The 17,470-nt window shown below is 40.1% G+C and overlaps 1 protein-coding gene across 4 annotated transcripts in view; it reads right to left on the bottom strand.

Annotated features, from left to right (window-relative positions):
- Positions 1–14,036, bottom strand: part of NFKB1 (nuclear factor kappa B subunit 1) — a 122,054-nt gene extending 108,018 nt beyond the window's left edge. For 2 of the 4 annotated variants that reach the window (XM_027117011.1, XM_027117012.1), the window contains exon 1: positions 13,718–14,018. The gene's annotated coding sequence lies outside the window, so the exon portion shown is untranslated. Of the gene's footprint in view, positions 1–13,717 lie in introns of all 4 variants that reach the window. The other 2 variants (XM_027117017.1, XM_027117015.1) reach the window with 2 other exon arrangements.
- Positions 14,037–17,470: the final 3,434 nt, after the last annotated feature.

Raw genomic sequence — 17,470 nt, 5'->3', positions numbered from 1 at the left:
ATCAGAAACAATGATGCAAGTGCTGAATGGAAAAAACTGAATCAGTGAACAATTCTATATTCAGCAAAAATATCCTTTAAAAATAAAAAGTGAAACGGACATTTTTCAAATAGACAAGAGCTGAGAGAATGTGTAGTCAGCAGGTCTGCTAAAAGATATGTTAAAGAAAGTTCTCCATGCTGAAGGGAAATGATACTAGATAGAAACTTGGACCTACATGGAAGAATAATAAACACCAGAGGTGATGAATATGTGGGTAAGTATAAGACTTTTTTCTTGTTTGTTATTCAAGAGAAACATTACAATAAATTTTGGGGTTTATAACCTATGCAGAAGTAAACTGTATAACAATAACAACACAGAGGAAGGGAAGAGGACAAATGGAAGTAAAACACTATCGAATTCTCACACTATATATGACATGTTACGGTATTAATTCATGGTAGACTCAAGGATGCATATTATAATCCCTAGAGCAACCACTTAAAAAAGTAGCCGACGAAGGACATAAAATGGAATTTAAAAAGTAAACTTGGTTTATTCAACAGATGGCAGGAAAGGAGGAAAAAATGAATAAAGAACAGAGGGCACAAATGGATAACAATTACCAAGATAGTAGGCTTAAACCCAACCATATCAATAATTACATGAAATAGAAATAGACTAAAGTCACCTATAAAAAAGTAGAGATGGTCAGACTGGACACAAAAGCAAGACTCAGGTATATGCTTTTCATGAGAATTACACTTTAATATTAAAGACTGAGATAGTCTCAAAGTATAAAGATGGGAAGTTATACCAGTTACACCATGGAAATACTAAATATAAGAAAGCAGGCTATACTAAAATATCATATACAGTACACTTCAAGAGAAGAACGATTACCAGGGACAAACGGGAACATTTCATAAGAATGAAGGGTCAAATCATCATGGAGAAATAATGATTGTAATGTGTATGTATATGTTAACAGAGCTTCAAGATGCATGAAGTAAAAAGTGGCAGAACTAAAGGAAGCAGAAATAGCCACAACTATAGTTAAGACTTTTAACACTCTTCTCTCCATAACTGATAAAAGCAAATCAAGAGAACATCAGTAATTTTCACAGAAAATTAAGGAACACCACCATCAGCCAAATTAACCTAAGTGCATATACAGAACATTCCACCAGTGATTGCAGACTACACATTCTTTTCAAGTGCACATGGAACACCACCAAGATAGACTATACGTTGGACCACAAAACAAGTCTCAATAAATTTCAAAGAAGTGAAAACATATAAAATATATTATCCAAACACAATGAAATTAAAAACCAAGACTAGAAAGATACCTAGAAAATCCTCAAACATATATGATTAAGTCATGTGTTAAACTGGGTGTGTGCCTTTAGAATCAACAAACATAGTAAATATAACTTCATTACCCTGTATGAAAGAAGCATCTAAATTCTTGCTGTACCTTGTCCATTGTAACCATGGGGGGCAAGGATTTTTTAAGAGAAGTGATTAGGATGCATTCTAATGCTTTCTATAAGAAACAAATCTTTGCCTGTGGTGTTTTCTTAATCACAGATGACTGAAATTTATAGGATCAAAAAATATTTTGGACATTTTCTAACCATATTATAATTGTCATGTATATCAAATGGCAGATTCCATTCTAAGTAACATTTCTTTCTGTTTACACTACAGTAGGATAAAATCTGGTGAATATAAATTTGCATATCTATAAAAGTTCTCTAAAGATTTATAGTAAATTGGCTAAACCTTTACATGTTAGAACTGATGTCACTCGTGGGGAGATTGCTGCCTTCCATTTCCATATAAAAACCAATTCAATACACCTACTCAAAGTTTGAGGTCTTTCACTAAGGTGGCATTCAAAAGGGATTTGACTTACTGGACCTTGTTCTGAACTTTTTGCTTCCACATTTCTACTTCTACAGATTTCTTCCTCCCTAAAACTAGAGTACGATGGTGGGGGAGGATGTATGAATACGCACAGCACAGAGGCCTTTTAGGGCAGTTAAATATACTCTTGTATGATAACCATAACGATGGATACATGTAATTATACATTTGTCTAAACCCACAGAATGCACACCACCAAGAATGAACTGCAGTGTAAACTCTGGATTTTGGGTGATTATGATGTGTCAATGTCAGTTCATCCATTGCAGCAAACACACTGTTGTGGTCGGGGAACACTGATAACGGGGGAGACTATGCATGTGTCGGGGAGGGAGTATACGGTAAATCTCTGTACTTTCCCCTCAATTTTGCTGTGAACCTTAAACTGCTCTAAAAAAATAAAGTCGTAATAAAAAAAGAGTATGACCAAATTTTAATTTCATGTCTGACCTTTGTCTTGAGGACCAATTTGGAGTATTTGTATTTTCAGATTGAGGAGGAGGAGACCTCGTGGATTATGAATTAGAGATTAATATTCCTTTTTTTTTTTTTTTTTGGCCGTGCTGCATGGCATGCAGGATCTTAGTTCCCCCACCAGAGATCAAACCCGTGCCCCTTGCAATGGAAGCGCGGAGCCCTAACTACTGGACAGCAGGGATTTCCCAAGAGATTAATATTCTTTTGATCAAACATAGAGAAACTGATCACATTCTCTTAAATCTGAATATGATGACTTTAGTATGGATTTTCATTTTTACTAATTCTACAATATCAATAAAAATATATCCTTTATGTTTTAAGAGAAAAGGATTCATCATGTGGACCAGCAATACTTGGTTCTACGTATGTGGTGACAACTGGCCTGGAGGGAGAAAATGGTTTCCTTTAAGAAAGAATCACAACAAGCTTCCGATTACACACACACATAAATAATAATTTGCAAGCATCAAAATTAGGCCTTATACAGAGGACCGTTCAGTCCTTAATCTAGATATGAAGGCCTTTTCACAATGACCATGCCTATAGATAAACCCTTCAATATATGCAGATGTCAATGTATTGGGTTGGCCAAAAAGTGCCTTCGGTTTTTAAGTAAAATAAGACACATTTTTCATTTGCACCAAGAACTTTACCAAGCAATGTATTCACCCTTTTGTTCCATTATCTTCTGTCATTTTTCAGGCAGCTTCATAATTCCATCTTCCCAAAACTTTTTCTCTTTTTGAGCAAAGAACTGATCCTGTGCCTTTTACAGTCTTCCAGGGAATTGAAATTTTTTCCATTAAGAGAATTTTGTAAAGACCGAAATAAATGGAAATCCGAAGGTGTAATGTCTGGTGAATACGGCGATGAATCAGAACTTCCCGGCCACGCTGTAACAGTTTTTGCCTGGTCATCAAAGAAACATGCAGTCTTGCGTTATCCTGATGGAAGATTGTGTGTTTTCTGTTGACTAATTCCAGATGCTTTTTGTCAAGTGCTGCTTTCAGTTGGTCTAACTGGGAGCAGTACTTGTTGGAATTAATCGTTTGGTTTTCCAGAAGGGGCTCATAATAGAGGACTCCCTTCCAATCCCACCATATACACAACTTCACCTTCTCTGGATGAAGACCTGCCTTTGGTGTGGTTGGTGGTGTTCATTTCATTTGCCCCACGATCTCTTCCATTCCACATTATTGTACAGTATAGACTTGTCATCGCCCATCACAATTTGTTTTAAAAATGGAACGTTTTCATTACGTTTAAGAAGAGAATCGCATGCGGAAATATGGTCAAGAGGTTTTTTTCCACTTACCTTACGTGGAACCCAAACATCAAAGCGATTAACATAACCAAGCTGGTGCAAATGATTTTCAACACTTGATTTGGATATTTTGAGTAGGTCAGCTATCTTCCGCGTGGTATAACGTTGATTGTTCTCGATTAATGTCGCGATTTGATCGCTATCAACTTCGACTGGTCTACCCGACCACAGAGCATTGTCCAGCACGAAACTTCGCAAACCACTTTTGACATGTTCGATCAGTCACAGCACCTTCTCCATATACTTCACGAATCTTTTTTTTGTTTCAATTGCATTTTTACCTTTCTTGAAATAATAAAGCATAACAGGCCGAAAATGTTGCTTTTTTCTTTCCATCTTCAATATTAAAATGGCTACACAAAAATTCACCAATTTGGGGCTTCCTTGGAGGCGCAGTGGTTAAGAATCCGCCTGCCAATACAGGGTACACGGGTTCGAGCCCTGGTCTGGGAAGATCCCACATGCAGTGGAGCAACTAAGCCCGTGTGCCACAACTGCTGAGCCTGTGTTCTAGAGCCTGTGCTCCACAACAAGAGAAGCCACCACAATGAGAAGCCCGCGCGCAGCAACGAAGACGCAATGCAGCCAAAAATAAATAAATTAAAAAAAAAAGTCACCAATTTTGATGTCTTTTTTTACATGCACGCTGATATGACAGCTGTCACATACAATCTAACAAAATGGTTTCAAATGAAAATAAAGATAACTAAGTGCTACTAGAGCCATCTTACAGAAAAAAACGAATGAACCTTTTGGCCAACCCAATATAAAGTGAGAAGGAAAAAGGGTGAACCACCCTCTCCTCTATGTCTGGTAAGGTCTGAATACTTCTTTCTCCCGTGTCTCTTTGTCACTGATCTTAACTGCTCGGCAATAAGCAAAATATCTACTCAAACTCATAAATGACAAATTAATGTCAAAATTTAATTTTTAAATATTTTCACTTACATATTTTGTTCGGTGAGGAAAATCTGAGATAAGCTGCCCTTAGGGCTTTTAACAATAGGAGAGTTAGTGCCTACTTGTGTAAAGCTCATTATTAGCACCTTGAAGTAATGAATTCATTCAGTCAACTCTTGATTGTTACGCGGACAAATATGAGTCACGGAACCAACATTTACGTAATCCAAGAGTCATTAGTGAAACCTTTTAAATGAGACTGAAGGGTAGGAATCTTGACTAAGAAGGGGCAGAAAGGGGGCTTTTGGTGTGCTGGTTACGTTCTATTTAATGTTAAGTGTGTTCACTTTGAGATAATTCATTAAAGCCATAATCTCACGATTTGTGTCCTTTTTTGGTTATGTGATTCTTCAATTTTAAAAAGGCTAATATAAGAAAAAAATATTTTAAACTGAAAACATTAAATGATCTAATAAGCTCCATGAAATTGTGGATTTCTGTCTTGTTCAGCACTGTATTCCCAGTGTCTGGAACCTGGCACATAGGAAGGACTCAACATGTATTCAAATAAATTAACGGTTAAAAAAAAATCCTACTATGCAAAAGTAGAACAGCTTATATAAAAAGCAAAGGTTCCCCACACCACCTCCCAACTCCAATCCTGCTTTTCCGAGTGATCAACTTTTTAACACTCTTAACTTTCTCTTTTTGGTTTTCCTGGGGGTTCTTTTCATATCCTTAAATACTATGTTTATATCTTTTTTCTTAATTGATCAATTTAGACATTGTGTTCTTGCTATGACAGATGAGGATTCAGCTCATAAGACTACCACTTCCCTATCTTCTTCCTCCAAATATAGTTATAATCAGTGAGACCTTGAAGCAATTTACAATCAAAATACTGAATTTTATATTCAATTTCTGTATCATGTGTGCCTTAAACTGCTTCGGAGGTATGAGCATGAGTTCATAGTAGAGAATAATTAATTATGAAAAGATGCAACCCCAGAAACACCTGACGTCAGAAAGAAGCTAGACTGGGACCATAAATGATAACTCATAATCCAAAAATGGACAGTTCCTCATCTTATCATATTGATAATCAAGAACTGTCTTTGTACTTTCTTACATGAATTTTCCTTAAGTTGACCTATCTCAACATGGCAAGAAAATCTGGAGTCTTCCAAATAACACTATTATATCAAAGAAACAAATAATTTTAGAGGGAGATGCTCATTTAGTCTGTCTCATTTTTTTTAAGAGAGAAAATGAGACCCAGAGAAGTTAATTAACTTGCCCAGAGTCACACAGCTTAATCAATAGCAGTCTATCAATATTTTGTCTAGTTATTTACTTATTCATTTGGCAAACTTACTGGGTGCTGTGCTGATAAAAAGTAAGATAAAATTCCTCCCCTCAAGATATTTTCTGTCTAGAAAGCATAAGAAGTCAAGAGCCCATGGACTGGGAGCACATAAATCTTTATGGGGAGGTCAGGGAGAATGGATAGAGGAGGGACAGAGAAATGGTGATGTGTACACCATGCCTGAAGGCTGAGTAGTCAGCACAATGGCTAGGAAGGAGAGCACACTCCTCACACAGGGAATGCATATGCAGAGGCATTCAAAGTCAGAAAATAGGGCAGATAGGAACTGAAAATTGATATGGATGACTTGAGAAATAGGGGATGGGTGAGGAGCAAGGGTGGGGGTGAGGTGTGCAGGAATCAGCTTGTAACGACAATGGAGACATTTCAGAAATATAAAGATCATGATATGAGCAGATCTTCACTTCAGAAAGCTGACTTTTATGCTGGAATGAAGGATGGAATAGAAGCAGGAGATTATGCATCAGGAGCAAATGAAAAACATGAAAGCTGGAAATTCAGTGAGGAAGGGATGAATGCTGGAGATGAGAGGGGGATGAATGCTGGAGATGAGAGGAGGCTGAATTGATAGAATTTGGTGATGGACTGGAGGAGATAAGTGAGTATGCATGAAGAATGGGTTTCTAGATTTCTGGCATGGGAAACCTACTGAATGGACCACAGTGGGCTAACAACTGTATCCCCTAAATGTGCTGGGAGGAGCAATTTGGTGGGTGGGAATGATGATAAATTTGATATTGGCATACTGACAGGGACATCCATGTAATGATACTTAAGTGCCTCAGCAATAAAATTATTGTTTTCAGTTTAACACATATTTAGTACGTACAGCAAAACTGCCCCCCCTCTCCAGTCATCCATCTATTTCAACTTGGATTAATTCCTATTTGGCTATTATGTTAGACTTTTCAAGAGAAATAGGATACTTTCCCTGCCCATCATAAAAAAGCACTTCAAAGTAAATGACTGTTAAGGCAATGTTTTAAAATAGGAAGTATTAAAATCTTCCAAGGTGTGCTTGTTAAATTTAGTTAAATGTCTAAAACGGGAAACTGGGTAAACACATGGAGAAACCATAAAGACATTATATCAAATAAATGCTATGATATAGCAAGAGAGCAAGGAAGTGTATTTAACTGTTATCAGATACCACGCTTTTGATTTTATAATTTCCCAAGTGTACTGAGGTCTGCTTAACACAACTGACTTAAGAATGTGGGGGAAATGACTATTGATTTCAATTAATCAAAAGTAGGATAGGGCTTCCCTGGTGGCGCAGTGGTTGAGAATCTGCCTGCCAATGCAGGGGACACGGGTTCGAGCCCTGGTCTGGGAAGATCCCACATGCTGCTGAGCAGCTGGGCCCGTGGGCCACAGCTACTAAGCCTGCGCGTCTGGAACTTGTGCTCCGCAACAGGAGAGCCCGCGACAGTGAGAGGCCCGCGCACCGCGATGAAGAGTAGCCCCCGCTCGCTGCAACCAGAGAAAGCCCTCGCACAGAAATGAAGACCCAACACAGCCAAAATAAATAAATTAATTAATTAATTTTTTTAAAAAGATAAAAAGTTAAAAAAAAGAAAAAGTAGGATAAGCCACAGTGAAATGTCTACAAAACAGTTCTATTCAAGGACAACCTCTCACTCTTTTCATTATGACCCTCCTCTTCTCATCCATGATATACAGAATTTATCCTTTTCTCTGGAATTCTGATTTACTTTCTAGATTATTTTTCTTTTCCACATTTAAGTCAAAAATAAAGTTCAAGATCTGATTTTATAGAGAACTCTCCACTAAAACTTTATCTATACTTTCATTATCCTTTGTTTTGGCCACAGTTTTCAACATTAACTTTAACTTTTATTCTTTACCTTCATGTTTCTTCCTTTCTACTTTAAATGTCCTCTATATGAACAGCCATTCATACTCCTTCCATCCTTCCACATTGTCTGTAACTTTATAAATCATACAGGTGCTTATATTATTCAGAGAGCATTATACTAGATGCTGTAACTTTTTAGGGATTCTTTTCCTCTGACCTCACAACCACACCTAGCCCCCATTTAAAAGAAAAATACACCTTATAAATCAAGTCTTAATGATCAAACACCAATAAATGGTTATATCTTAGAAAATAAACCTATACCTAAGTTAAGAACTGGTAGATAAAGTTCTTCAAACATCAATAAAACATAAGTCAGGGATTCATGTTAAAACACTAAAAAAAAAAAAAATAGTCATTCTCTCCATTCCTAAAATTCTTGTCTTGGAAGGCATATTTTCTAGGACAATTAAGCAATTTATTTTCACTATTTAAATGAATTGCAGGCTTGAACCCAGAACCGATGAAGAGGTAGATTGATTAAGGAATTTGTCATCACTTTTAATTTTTCTTTTTTCAAGCTTAATATTATTAGAATTGATTTCTGGAGATAAAAATGAAGGATACGTATGCCCTGACACTGAAATATACTGTGATATGTTTAGTAAAACCACACAATAAATAATAAAAATGATAATTTTGTAAAATAACTATTTTGACAAACAAAATTCATTATAGCAATCAAGTTATTTATTTAATGTTAATTAAGCTCTCCCTATAGAGGTGTGCTTAACTTTATGTAGGTTTTGTAGTTTTTTAATTCAAGTTAGCAAAAAAAGAAAATCTCATGTACAAATGCTAGTGAGCCTCATATATCAAAAGGCTTAAATCTAAGAAAAATCCAAAGCTTTATTTTCCAGTATGAAATGTTTGAATGGTCCATACATTTTTTGATTCACACAGTGAAGACTGGGACAACATTAGAGCTCTGTGTTTTCGTTTATGCCCAGAAGCTATAGACTGAGCTGATTATGTAATGGAACACAGCAAAATTTATCTGTTCTCTCCAAATCTTCTCACAGGGAAGCTATATGCAGAGTACTTGGATTATTTTATTATTCTAACTAACAAACACTGCTGCTATTCACTTTTCAGGTTACTTTTCAACAATGACAGCTTTACAATGTACTTGTTATATAAGTAAACATTTATTTTCTTCCTCAGTTTGTTGGCAACAACAAAAATGATTATACATATATGTATTTGTAAACAACTTTTAAAATTAATTTTTAAAACTTGAATGTGTGTTTGTTAAGTGATTTGAAGAGAGGTCAGGGTCAGAACCAGAATTAATTAAGTCCAAAGCTGAGTGGACTGAAGTTAGGAGTTTTCAGTAAAATGGTTCTGACTCTCCCTGAAGGTATAATACCAGGCCTGGGAGTGTTGGCATTGTACCTTTTTCTAGTGTAGATGGTATATTTCATTTCATAAATTGTGTCCACAGAGAATAAATGGTTAGATTCAGAGTTCCAAGGAAAATTTTCTGAAAATGCTACAAATGAGAAATAATGAACAAAACCCTCCTGTGATGAGGCCCCAGGTTTTACAGTGTTGCAAAATCATTACAGTATGAAGGCAGAAAGTATAGTAAATGTTGCCTGCTGGTTCCTGAGGTTTTCCAGCTATAACCTTTTCCCCCCAATTTTTTATAGGTCATAAGTATTTTATTCCAGATATCATAAAATATTTTGGTTTTACTTTTTGATTGATTCATTTAGATAGGCTTTAACAATCTTTGGATTACAAAGCAGTGCTTGCAGCATCAGTCAGGCTCCATCAGCCAGAATTTTTTTCACAGCTTAAAGAAATCACCTATAGATTAAATTCATTAATATCTGTCAAAAGTATGGGTCAGAATAAAAGCTGGTTATAAGATTTTTGGCCTAATGGTGAAATGTAAATGAACAGTAATAAGCCAATTTGTAATAGGGAATTAAGCCATCCGTTTCATTATTCTAATTTCAAAAACAGGCAACAAATCAAAGCAGATGAAACTTGTACTACTGATAATTAAATCTATTACTGCAAAAAATATAAAAGAATAACAATGAATTGATTTCTTTTTAAATTTTAAAATGCGATGATAAAATGTTTAAATACAATATTTTCATGATTAATATTGTAAGTTTAACAAATATTTTCATCCATAATCTACACTCTTGAAGAGTCTATACTCTTTAACAAATCACACTTTATATCACTTTTGTGTAAAACTGTTAGGGTTTAAATTTTTTATAGTGAAGCAGTGAGATTTCATTTCACAACTTAGTTTCTAAACTATTAGCTGATATTCAAGGGTAGGTCTACCAGCCTCACCTGAAAATATGAAAGCGTATTAATTTGCACCCAGGAACCCTCTCTAAAACAACAGAGACCAAAGGTATGAAACAAAGTCATCATTGAGAAAAGAATGCTACTTCTTCATCTAACAGTGAAGCACTGGATACTCATTAATGAAATATTGCAAAGATAAGTGTCTTGGTAATATTACCCTAATTATTAACTCTACCAGATTATCTGGTTGCAAATATTAATCTTTTTTGATTAAAAAAAAATGCTCAAGGAGCCAAACTGATTTGCTAAACTATGTCACAAGTCCCAACTTTCCTCTCTGAAGATGAATGAATGCCTCTATCTTTAAAACCCTTAAGGTCTCCTAAGCAGTGACAGGGTCAACTCAAAGGGGTATGTACGCTTCTCATGATTTACCTGCTCACCTCCAAGAACACTGTAGGGGAATTCAGTATTTATGGGAGATACAAGAGAGCAAATGAGAAGTCATTCTCAGAAAGCAGGGTCAATTGCTTCAGTATGGTTTGCTGGTCACCAAGAAGCAGCTGTCAGTTAACTCTGATCAGACATAAATGTAGACGTAGGAGCAGCACATCTAAAAGTGGCCCCCAGCATGAAAATTCTGTTCCTTCTCCCCCTCCTTCTCTTCTTAAAACATAAAACAATCATGCCACCTTGTATGATTCATATTATAAACAGAAAACCAATCAGCCAAACGAAACAACCTTCCTACTAAAAGTAAGGGAAATTAATGAGAAATTTTGCATAGCCATTGATTCCTATATATCCACTCCTGTTAATGTGATTGCTGTTCAATCTGTAGACTAGAAGAGCATAACCTGAATATCTATTCTTATTGGTTAAACTACTCTGCATTTCCAGATACATTTTCTGCTGCAGTCATTTCTATGCTCAGAACAGCACTTCTACTAATAGGTTCTAAAAAAGAAAAAGATATTTTGACTACTTTATTAAAAATCTATATAGAAACGCAGATATCATTTTTTTAATTTATTGTTTTAAAATGTCAACTACTGTTCTTATTTCTCCCAAGTTCAAACTAATTGAAGGTTATGAAGTAACCACTTCCCCCAGAAGCCAGAACTTTCACCTCTTCTGAACAGGGGAATACCTCTCATAAATTAGGTAAAAAATAAGGGCTTGCTGATTGAATGATAGTCCAAGATTCCTGTGGCTGCCAATTCCTTATAAAGACCTTCCATCTACCACAGTGAGCAATCCCTGAAAGTCCAGGTAGTCACTTACTTCATCAATTATCTGGAAGTCTGAAAGCAGTGGTAAAAACAGCCTGCCTAAATATTAGTTTCTCAACTACTGTCAATTTGTTCCAAGGAAAGTGACAAGAGAAATGTGAGGGCTGTGATCTCTAAATCTAAAATTCTGTCTATTTCAGACTAATTGAACTTTTACCAAGTGCAAGTCAGTCATTACAGATGATACTGTTTAAAAGGTAGAAGAAGGAAGTGCAAAGATCAAAGGAGCGCTTACAAAGGGGAACAACTATTTTTGTACATATACTCCAGTATTTACTAACGGGGTTTGAAAACCGGGCGTTTACTCAGCCCATGTGAATGCCAACTGCAGAACACAAGATAAAATTGAAAGTTCAAAACAAACAGATTTTCAAATCACCACCAATCCCTAATTGGATTATATAGAACTTTCTTTAAAAAGTCTTTCAAACAAGGTTAGAAGTGGTTTTCTATTCACGGCAAGCAGTATTTCAGTCCAGTAGGCTGTGGCCCAGGAAGACATTTTATCTAAATAAGCTCCAGAGGGCTTTGAGGAGTTGCAGGTATCAATGTGGATGAGTAAGTTCAGGAGAGCTCATGTTTCCATTGATCATACGTGCTCTTCTCACTTTAGCAATTTAATTACATGATAAATTAATCTTTTTATTTCCTGTCTTCTCAAGTTCAGAAGCTCAAAAAAATACTCTGCTTTAAGTTATTTACATAACTTCTTTAGTGCCTCAAACAGTAAAAGGATTCATCTCTAGAAAGCACAACATTACAATCAGGAAAACAGCATGCTTCAGCTGAGGGCTTTATTTTAATCAGATTCCCATTTAAAGTTTTAGCAACAGGAATGCAATTTAAACTACTCAGGTGTATTCAATTGAGGTATTTTGCTAGAAAAATAAGCACTGAACATCTTGATCCTAAGCTTTAGTGCTTACCAAAGATCACCAGTCGGTAGAAGAACATTTCTATGCCAGAGCCATTAAATGGTTTAGTAATACAGTCATTCTCTCAGATTATGGGCTTTATAACAAAATCTTTAAGTTAAATATAGTTATTTAGTTACCTGCAATACTGAAAAACCCGACTTAGCAAAGTCCATGAAAACCGCTTAAATCTTGATAATCAAAGCCAAGCAATCAACCAATCTTCGTACAAATTTCCTAATTTACTACAGTAAATTAATGAGAAATTTTATGTAGCCATTGACTCTTACACACCACTCCTGATAATGTGATTCCTGTTCAACCTACACACCAGAAGAGCATAATATGAATATTTACTCTATTGGTTAAACTACCCTGCATTTCCAGATAAACTTTCTAAAGCAGTCATCTCTCTGCTCAGAACAGCACGTCTACCAACAAGTTCTGAAGAAGCAGAAGATGATATTTTGACTACTTTATCAAAAATGCATATGGAAGCTCATATATTTTTTAAATTTATTATTTTAAAATGTCACGATAGGCTTTGTTTATATCATTTTTGTTTAAGAGGTCATGCACAACACATGGTACAGCTGTCCAACTGTTTTACATAATCAGGGTGTCTAAAAAGTGTTCTAAGTGGGTAATTTCGCTCTCAAACGCCAGGCAGGCCCTGTAGGATCAGTACCAGGCCCTCCTTATCTTTTGAAAACTAAGGTACAGGTCCTATAGTAGGTGAGCATATCCTGTCCTGGTTGGGGTGTGTGTGTGTGTGTGCGTGTGTGTGTGTGTGAAGTGGGGGGTTTCTTCTGGAGGTAGGAGACCAGGAATAAGGCTGTCCGGTTCAATCTTGGGGAGCTGGGGAGGGCTTTCCCAGCCCAGAGGACTGACATGCACTTCTGCTTTCATTTCGTGGAACGCCCTTAGGTGAAATCTGCTTCTGCACTGCACCAACCACCTTCCCCTCACTCCTCCGCGCCCAAGCGCCCCTCATCCCTCACGCCCCGACCCCCCGGCAGAGGAAGGGGAGATGGGGATAAAATAAGTTTGCGCGAGTTCCCCTCCGCGCCGCGTTCCCGCCCGGCGGAGGGAAGGGGGAGAAAGAACGGCCCGGGCGGGCAGCCGCGGCCCTCCGGCTGACCGGCCCGTGCTTAGTCCGGAGGTGCCTTTCCCCCATCGCGCAGAGCCCATGCGCCTCTCTGCTACTGTCAACCTCCTCCTCCGGTCTAGCCGAGCGGTTAACGCAGGAATGAGGAAGTCCGAGCGGGGCCGGACGGGGTGCGGGGCGGGTGGGTGGCGGGAGTCGGGCCGCACTTCGCCGGCGGGGCCCCCGCTTGCCCGAGTCTGGCTTACCCTGCTGGCGGGTCCGCGCTCGGCCTCCTTGCGCCTGTGGCTCCCGCTCCGGGGCGGCGCGGGCCTGGGGGGCCGAGGAAGGAAGAGGCGGCGGCCGGCCGGAGCCGGAGCGGGTCGGATCGGGTCCGGGCGGGCGCGCGGTCTCGCCGGGCCAGTCAGCGCCGCGCCATGGCCGCAGCGCGGGCGGAGGTAACGCCGGGCGCGCGGCTGCGGGACCACGGCGTCGCCGCCTTCCCGGCCGCGGCGGCTCCGGCCTGGGCTGCCCCGGGCTCTCGAGTGAGGCTGGCGGCGGGACGCTGGCGGAGGGCGGCGGCGAGAGGCCCGACCGACGGGAAGAGCAGGGGAAGCTGTCGGCGCGTCGCCGGGCCGCTCCGGTGGCGAAACCTCCTCTTCCTGCCCCGGCTCGCTGGTGCACTTCTCTCTCTTTCTCTCTCGCTCACTCTCTCACTTCCTGGCTGGAAATTCCCACTGACGTCGAGAGAGAAGACAGACAGACGGACACACGCGCGCACGCCGCGGGGGCGGGAGGTGGGGTCGCCGCCGGGGGTGGGGGAAGCCCGCACGCCTGGTGGGGGGGTGCCTTGCGCCCCCGGCCCGGCCTCGCCGGCCAGCTCCGCACCCACCCCTCGGAGCCGCTAAGGGGCGCAGGCGAAGGGGGCACGTTCGGCGCCCTGGACGCCGGCGTCTCCCGCGGGGCGCCCGCTCCTCCGCCGCCGCTCCGGGAGCCCCGAAGGCAGCGGCGGACGGAGACGCCCCCTGGAAGCGCCCGCGGAGCCGACTCTTGATGGGAAGCCGGCGGCGGGGAGGCGTCGGCCGTGAGGCTGTGAGAGTCAGCGGGTCCAGAGCCCCGAAGGACAGGCCCAAGCATCCAGAGGGGATGATGGGTCGGCATGGAGCCAGGCATGCTGTGTGTAAAAATAAGTCTCATCTGTATATTGCATTTAAGTGCTCTCAGTTACTCTCAAATCTCTTTACAGATTAAACTGGAATGTCTGTAGCATAACTGACTTCTGTCCAGGGAAGTCTGAACGTCTACCGGTTTGGGGTGAGGTCTCAAATCTGGTTTTGACAGTTCTTCAGAACTTTCATTTACAGGGCATTGTCAGGCCTTTATGAGAATGCTGGTAGCAATGGTTTTGGTTCACAGCTCGGAAAGAAATACTGACCCAGCAGGTGGGAATTTGTTTTCTTCTGGAGAGACCGCTGCTAGAACCTGCAGATCACCAGTCACTAGCATTTGAGCTTCTTTACGTGCCAGGCACTGTGCTAGGCGGGGCAGGGAATACCTTGGGGTAGATTAGTTCCCCAAACAAGAAACCAGAGCTGAAATAGGTATTTTAGTGCTAATTATCTCAGTACTGAATTCAGTGATAACTGTTTAAATTGAACTTTAAAACATCAGGAATCACCGATTCACCAGGCAGGGTTGCTATGGCATTAGATTGCCCATAGCAATATTCCCTTTGTGCCCACTCCTTGCCATGCCCCCTCCCTCCTCGGGTTATAAGAATCCTCTTGGTGGAGTTTTCAGCAGAGGAGTCGAGATCCATTTGTTTGGGTCTGGGGTGAATCACTGCAGTGACCTTGGGAGCAACCAACAATCTTCCTTCAAGCCATTTCATTTAGCTCCCAGGGGCTGGTTAAACAGCTGGAATTCAGGGGATTTACAAAGACTGAAGACAATGACTTTTTAGAAACCCTGTGTTATTATTTATGGGACATTATTAGAAATTGTGCCAATATTGTGTTTTTAGTAGATTAATATAGAGTTTATAAGAAGTGATTTCTGCCTCTGTCATGAAACAACAAAGTGTTAGGGGAATAGTCTTCTTTTTCCTTATGGGGTAAGTGTGAATATTCACACAGTTCATTCTGCATGGGGTGGTAGCCCATCGCTGAAAGAATCAATAGATAGTATTGTTAGAAGAGAAGAGTCAGTGTGACATATTATGGGAACAAAAATTAAAGAGTGTTAATTAGTTAAAAGGATTAAATTTCAAATTCAAAATTATCCCGTACATTGAACTTAAAATTGAGGTGGGCAGAGGGGGTGGTCTATTAAGCAGCTGTTTTAGTTTTCTAGGGCTGCTGCTAGAAATTACCACAAACTGGGTGTCTTAAAACAACCAGAATTGGGCTTCCCTGGTGGCGCAGTGGTTGAGAGTCCACCTGCCGATGCAGAGGACATGGGTTCGTGCCCCGGTCCGGGAGGATCCCACATGCCGCGGAGCGGCTGGGCCCGTGAGCCATGGTCGCTGAGCCTGCGCGTCCAGAGCCTGTGCTCCGCAACGGGAGAGGCCACAACAGTGAGAGGCCCGCATACCGCAAAAAAAAAAAACAAAAAAAACAACCGGAATTTATTCTCTTAACAGTTCTGGAGGCCAGAAGTCAGAGATCAAGTTGTTGGCAGGGCCAGGCTCCCTCTGAGGGTTCTAGGGAAGACTCCTTCCTTGCCTCCTCCTAGCTTCTGGCGACTCCTGGCAATCCTTGATGTTCCTTGGCTTTAGCTGCATCACTCCAATTTCTGCCTGTGTCTTCACGCGGCCTTCCTTCCTGTGTCTCCTCTGTGTCTCTGTATCCAGATCCCCCTCTCCTTTCTCCATTTTAAAGACAGGACTCTTTGGATTTAGAGCCCACCATAATCCAGTATGATCTCATCTTAGCTTGGCTACATCTGTAAAGAACCTATTTCCAAATAAGGTCATGTTCATAGGTATCTGGGGTAAGGACTTGAACATATCATTTTGGGGGACACAATTCAATGCACTACAGTAGACAAAACTATAAAAGCCCTCCGTCTACTCTTTTTGGCTCACCAGTTATCCTTCCTGTACTCCCGCTTTGTTTCCCAATACTTTTTCTACACCCTATACATATACATACCTGCTTTCAGGAATGTTTCTTACAAATTCACCTACCCTCAGGGCATTTGCCACTATCAGAACACAACAGAAAAAATCAGAGGGCATTTGCCACTATCAGAACACAACAGAAAAAATGCCTGTGGAATTTCAGTCATCAAGATTGTGGAAAGGGCAAGATGTGTTGTATTTGTCACTAAATCTTTGAAATCACATGAATTTCTCTTCTCATAAAGCTGTGTATTGGAAATGTTGACATCAAGAGAATTCTGAGGTTGAGATCTATATAGTGTACACATCAACAATGAGAAGTTATATGGTGTGTAAAGAATATTCAAAAATACAGACTCATACATCTGAGCCTTACAAACTCTAAGACCTATCTTGGGGATAGAACAGGAGTGAACTGTATTTCTGTAAAGGGCACAACTTGCTTCAGCTCAACATGCTTAGAAACACCCAGGTCACAGTTCTTGGCTGTGGGAGCCAAGATGAAATGGAAAGACTTCACTAGACTTGAAATCATACTTGACTTAGAGTCCTGGCTTTGCCTTGAATTATCTGTGTAACTTTTGCCAAGTTTATATGAACTTCAGTTTTGTCACCTATACAATAAGCATAACATTATAGTGTATATTATATAATAAGCTGTATACTAGCTTTATATAATGCTTTACATATGTTCTGTTGCTACGGTCTGAACGTTTGCGTCCCCCTCAAAGTCATATTTTTAAATCCTAATCCCCGAAGTGATGGTGTTACGAGGGTGGTCCTTTAGGAGCTGAATAGGTCATGAGGGCAGAGCCCTCATAATTTGGATAAGTGTCTTTATAAAAGAGACTCCAGAGAGCTAGCTCCTCCCTTCTGCCACGTGAGGACACAGCAAAAAGTC

The sequence above is a fragment of the Aethalodelphis obliquidens genome, unplaced genomic scaffold (genome assembly GCF_003676395.1).
Source record: "Aethalodelphis obliquidens isolate GAN/ISIS:26980383/991018 unplaced genomic scaffold, ASM367639v1 scaffold17, whole genome shotgun sequence".
In the NCBI taxonomy this organism is placed as follows: domain Eukaryota; kingdom Metazoa; phylum Chordata; class Mammalia; order Artiodactyla; family Delphinidae; genus Aethalodelphis; species Aethalodelphis obliquidens.
This window is presented reverse-complemented; position numbering and strand designations above follow the sequence as displayed.